Source organism: Microtus oregoni, unplaced genomic scaffold, assembly GCF_018167655.1.
Source record: "Microtus oregoni isolate MIOR12 unplaced genomic scaffold, Mior012 000008F_ref0000371, whole genome shotgun sequence".
Classification (NCBI taxonomy): Eukaryota; Metazoa; Chordata; class Mammalia; order Rodentia; family Cricetidae; genus Microtus; species Microtus oregoni.
In genome coordinates, this window is record NW_024543067.1 from 40,585,915 (window position 1) to 40,591,832 (window position 5,918).

The following is a 5,918-nucleotide window of genomic DNA, read 5'->3' on the forward strand; positions in this document are numbered from 1 at the left end:
TTCTCAGTCTGAAGATTTTGGAGAGAAAAGGGCTGTCTAGTGGTTGGTTGCTTTACTTTTCTGATCTTTTAGCTTGAATCCCATTATCTGTCTCCGGATTTTTATTGTTCATGCTATGTGATACCCAATAATATTATACAAACTTTAATGGTATATTTATTTTCTCAAATACACACCGGACATTTTTTAGGGTACAACAGCTGTTAGGTCACAAATTAAAGTACCTCTCCCAAACACAACACAATGAATATAGAAATAGATAATAAAAGTAAAACTATAAATTTACAAGTTTTGGATGTTAAATTACATGCTCCTACATAGCCATGTCTCAACGAATAAATCACAAAGCAAATCAGAAAACAGTTAGAGGTGAATGGCCATGAGAAGACAATACGTCAAAGCCCAGGGACACAGCGGAACAGCACAAGAGGAAGCCTGTGCCAAGACATTCTTGAGAAAGTAACACAAAGCCAGAAGACTCATGCTTTCTGATCTCAACACTTAATAAAAATAACAATAATCCAAACTGTGTTAGGCTGCCATGAAAACAGACATACAGACAATGGAATAATTCCCAGAAATGAGTTCTCTTCTTTTTGATCAGAAAATCTTTTCGAAAAGGTTACCAAGACTATTCAATGAGAAAGGAACTCTCTTTCCAACAGTAGTGCTGGGAAAGAGATCTGTGTTCCCCGGGCATAGCCCTTTGTTCACGGTCAGCAAAACAGATCAAATATCTGACACAACAAAACTCAGAATAAAAACCAGGGCAGCATTCTTCATCAGATTTGGAAAAGACTTCTTGGATGTGACACCAATGGCCCCAGCTACAAAATAAACATTAACACTTCATGATAATTAGAACTTGTATTCATTAGAATATGATATCAGCTGGGTTAAAAGGGCAGCAAAGAGATGGCAGGAGACAATTAAGTAATATATTTGGATAAAGTATAAATAATCCAGAATGCACAGAGAACCTCTAAAGTCACTCATAGTTTAACAACTGGACTGAATACTGGGAAAGGGATCCACATAGGCTATTTCCAAATACAATTGAAAAAGCATTGATAAGCACATAAAAAGATACTTCAGCATCACTAATAATAACCATGTGATACCATCTCATGCTCATTAGGACATCTGCTGCTGACAAAACAGACATAACAAAGAGTGGTGGAGATCCGGAGAAATTGTCATCCTGTGTTCTGTAGTGTAGCACTTGGACACATTTATTGTGAAAAGCAATATGGCAGTTCCTCATGAAATTATAAACAAAATTGCCATTTAGGTCTTTAAGGCACTTCTGTATTTCTACCCAAATAAATAGAAAATAAGTCTTGAGAACACACCCATATACCCATGTGTTTATAATGTTTCATTCATTGTGGTTCAAACCTGTAAGCAAATTGCATATCTGTCCACATAATAATAAATAAAATTCGATGTAGTTGTGCAATGGATTAGTTGTCAGCTTTTTAAAAAGGAAAGAAATCTTACTATTCTACATCACAATGCTCAGTCAAATAGTCACTGCTAGCCAGAAGTTCTAAGTATTGACTTGGGGAAGTGAAGTCATAAAGACAAGAGTGAACTGTGCTCATGAGAGCTGAGGCATAGTGACATGGGAAATTCCTCTTTAATGGGTGGTGGCTGCAATCAGAACACACTAATACCACTGAACAATTCCCCTAGTCATTTTTCATTATGTGTATTGTCACACATCAGAAGAATGGAGAGTAATAGACTCTCTAAGAAAAAAATAATGAATGAAGTCAAATAGTGGACTTGTAAGAGAAAGAAGACAGAGCAGGCAGTAAGCTACGGGAAAGAACTGGTGACATAATTTCTGGGGGGTCACAGGAGCATTTGATTACCATTCCATTGGCAAGACCAGCCTTCTGTGGAAATTAGTGGAAGCAATTGATTTATTTATCTCCACAGGAATCAGATAGCCTGTTCTGATTTTCAGTGGATTCTGCCTTTTCAGTTTGGGATTCAGTCAAGAAGGTTTCCAGTGCAAGGAGAAGATTCTTCAACTGGGCTAGAATTGGGCTGAGTTCCAGTGCTGCCTAGAATGGGGAAGAGATCACACCTAGCAAGCAACTCTGAAGATGTCCTGGAAGTCATTGACTGATAATAACTCAAGTTCCCATTACGGTCTATACAACGCTGCAGAAGTCACCTGCATAAAGCAGCAAGGAAAGACATCTGAAATAGCATCGTTAAGTCTTCTCTATCAGTGGTTGACTGGGTCAAGGGTCTGAGCCATTGTTGTGGGATAATCTTTTTGTACACTGTAAAGATGTATCTCTGACTAAGGCACCGTCAAATTGATTTAATAAAGTGCTGAATGGCCAATAGCTAGGTAGGAGAAAATGGACATACTGCAGAGGTGAGTGGCAGATTTGGAAGGCCTGGGAGGTGAGCAGGACTGGGGTGCATGATGTGGCATTTCCAAAGAATCAATAAATAATTACATTAAAAATTAAAAGAAAGAAATTTATGTTCTTAAGAAAAGAGCATCTGGACTGTGGGATGCTGAGGTTTCAGAGGTTGCAATTACAAGGAGAAGTGGTTTGTCCCAGTTGAGAGGACATGACTGGATCATTATTAGATGCTTAAAGATAGGGTCATCAGGAACAGAGAAGAGCCCTTTTAAAAAATGGCACCAACTGCTTGATGGTTCAGTGTATAACTTTATCTTTGGGGATTCACAAGAGACAGCTTGGAGAGCAGGCACAGGGCAACTCTGCTGTCACAGCTGTCCCTTAGAGGACACCATGAAGCCAGTTTTAACCAAACTGAGTACCTACTGTCTTCAGCAGGGTGAACATCACTACTGAGCTAAATTTGAAACAATAGGGAGAAGGATGCCAAGAGGAAGTTCTTTCTCCCTTTTCCACCTGGTAGCGTCCTTTCATTCTCTTCCAGAAGTTAAGCTCATGTGAATCCCTGACGAGAGGAAAATAAGGTTAGCGGACACATAGCCTTGGAGTCAAAGCTGGTAAGAAAAGTGATATGAACCTGGGAGACATCAGCAAAAGCTCTCTGTCAGCCCACAACTGTGAGGAGTGTCTGAAAATAATTGAACTCTCAGTCTGCACCTATGAGTGAAAAGGACTTGGAAGCAAAAAAGAGGCTTGGGATAAAGCCTGTTAGGTGGAGAGGCAGGCATTACCCTAATATTCCCTGCTGGTTTTCTAAGGCTGAGAGAGCCTCTTCTTCCTGTACCATGCTTGCCTAGCTCTGTAGCTGTTGTGACATTCCTCGTAACCCCTAAGTCCTTTCCTGTTCTGAGTCTTCAGGGAACCCCACGAGTTTTGACTTCTTAATATTAACCCTGGGATTTTCTCTGATGCAAAAAAAAAGTGTTTATTTTGTATACTTGCACTCTGACCTTCAAATGATACTTCTTTCCAACAATAAAAGGGTAAATAGTAGCCCATCTTTGTATTATCCAATCTCACATAACTTACATCATAGAGAACGCTATTCATCTACCTGCCTATCAGTCCAAAGATTCACTCAATGATGACTTGTTACATTGAGATGATTCTTAATGCTAGTCACAGCAGTGAGAAAACAGACTGTGGGTCTGCTCTGTGTGTTTCTACTTCAGTGGGAGGAGGCAGCAGAGACAGACAATACACAAGCCAGGGCAACATAGAAGGTCACAAAATAATGAGTCCTACAAGGCACTGAACAGAGAAACACGAGGAGATGAGAGCGGTGGAGTGTGGGGGTGAGTGTATGATGGAAACGGACTCTGAAAAACTGACAGTTGAACAGACATAAGAATGGCATCAGTCCTGAGAACAATTATAAAAAGGGCAATTAATTATAGGTCAAGGGAAATTGGAAGAAAAATGGAGGACCAAAACAAAAGCATATCTGACATGTTGAAGGACCAAACCAATCAGCCAGGAGAATTAGGAAGAAACTGGGGTTAATGAGAGGGAAACCAGTGCCAGACACAACAAATCACAAAGTACTCCCTAGGACAAACGCAATTCACCCGAAGTGAAACAAGAGGCCACTTATAGGGGATGAACAGGAGGGAAGGAATATTTGATTTAAATACAACAATATACCCTGGGTTTACATGGCTTTCCTAGTTCCTAAGAAGAAATCAGTTAGAAGAGATACCATTTCACTACAAAGAAATAAGAAACAACTAAATCACAAAAGCAGTGTCTTACCTATTTTCTTGTTAAAAAAGTTAATTTAATAGGTTTTCAGATATCATTCTTATGCATGTATAACAGGAAAATACACATGAACTTAATTGGTTGAAGTGTTGCCAAAGCCTTCTTCATGGTAAGTTCATTATTTCCAAAACAGTTTCAATTAAGTCTTCAAGGAAGACAGTGTACTTATTGAGCACCGTTATGCGCTAAAAATTTGAAAATCTGAAAGATGTGCAGCCTGGTTTCACCAAGCTTCTGATCCACTGGTAACATAAAACAAGGAAAGAGCAGGACAAAAAAAATGTATTCAACATACATGCAAATGCTGCCTCTTCTTAGAGCCATGCTTAAGTATGAACTTGAATGTCAGACAAAACTGGTTCCTACTTGGCACCTATGTATCCTTGAATGCCTTTGGTTCCAGATTTCCTCTGAATAAAAACTATCCTGCAACGTTGCTTAGGGTAAAATAAAATGCTGTGTGTAAAATTCTACTTAGTAGAATATTGGTTACAATTCTGAAACTTTCAGTCACCCTATGAGCATGCTCTCAAGTTAATGCCTATACCCATGATGCCTCAGGTTTTTCTGGCTGATTCTCTATCTCAGTTACACTTGGGAAATCTAAATAGGTTGTGTGCGTTTGTGTGTGTGTGTAAATTTATCACAATATGACAGTTTGGTCTCATGATAGTTAATTTGGTATCCTTTTCCACCAATCATTATATTTCAGAAAGAAACATCTTGTTGCCCCTTTTTTCCTAGGAAAGTAGATAGTTTTCATGTATCATTCTCTTTATTTGGTAGAAAGAAAACATGAAAGATGCAAAGGAATGTGATTGGAATGCTCATTAAACAATGCTAAAGGCCATTGCTTGTTATCACAAATATCAAAAGAAGTGGGGAGGGACCACTGAGCTTGTTCTGTCTAGGCGCCCTCAAGTTACCTCGCTGTGTGTTACTAAAGCAAACACTTCCCTGATATCGCCTGGTGTTCAGAAGACACTCAGTGCTCACGGAACACTCCACAATCGTGCTGGAAATGTCTGTAGTCTGCTCATTCTTCCTGACTATATTCTTACAGGTAGTGTTAGGCACCATGGCCATCTCTTATTTATACAGAGAAAATTCAGTGAAATAGTTCTTATCTTAGATGATAAATTTTTAGTTGAAATATTCTAGGGAAAAGCTTCTTCAAAGGAAAGTGGACAATCTACCTACAGAATGTAGTTTCCTTCTTTCTTCCTTTCTTCCTTTCTTTCTTCCCCCTCACTCTCCTACCTATTTCTTTTTTTTTTCCCTCTGAGTCTCATTAGGAATCTTATTTGCTGCTGAGTCAGTGAACTCCACAAAAGCAGGTACAAGGGAGGAACCACTGAGGGAGTAGGCTGGAGCCAGAGACCTTTACGGGTCCAGGCCTAAGACAGGGACCTCCATGGGAGCAGGCCTAGGCCAGGGACACCTATGGAAACAAATCTGAGCCAGCGACCTCCATCTAGAGCAGATGTGAGGAAGCAAACTCCACAGGAGAAGGTACAAGGGAGCAACCACTGAGGGAGCAGGCCCAAGTCAGAGACATCTGCAGGACCAGGTGATAATCAGGGATCTCTGAGAGAGAAGACCCAAGCCAGGGACATCTGTGGGAACAAGCCTGAGCCAATTACCTCAGCTATAGCAGGCTGAAATAGAGACAATAAAGAAAACACAGCCAAGGGAATTATAGAAATG

The 5,918-nt window shown here is 39.9% G+C and overlaps 1 pseudogene; it reads left to right on the forward strand.

Moving 5' to 3' along the window:
- Positions 1 to 379: 379 nt before the first annotated feature.
- On the forward strand, positions 380 to 2,220 carry LOC121451360 (annotated as a pseudogene).
- Positions 2,221 to 5,918: the final 3,698 nt, after the last annotated feature.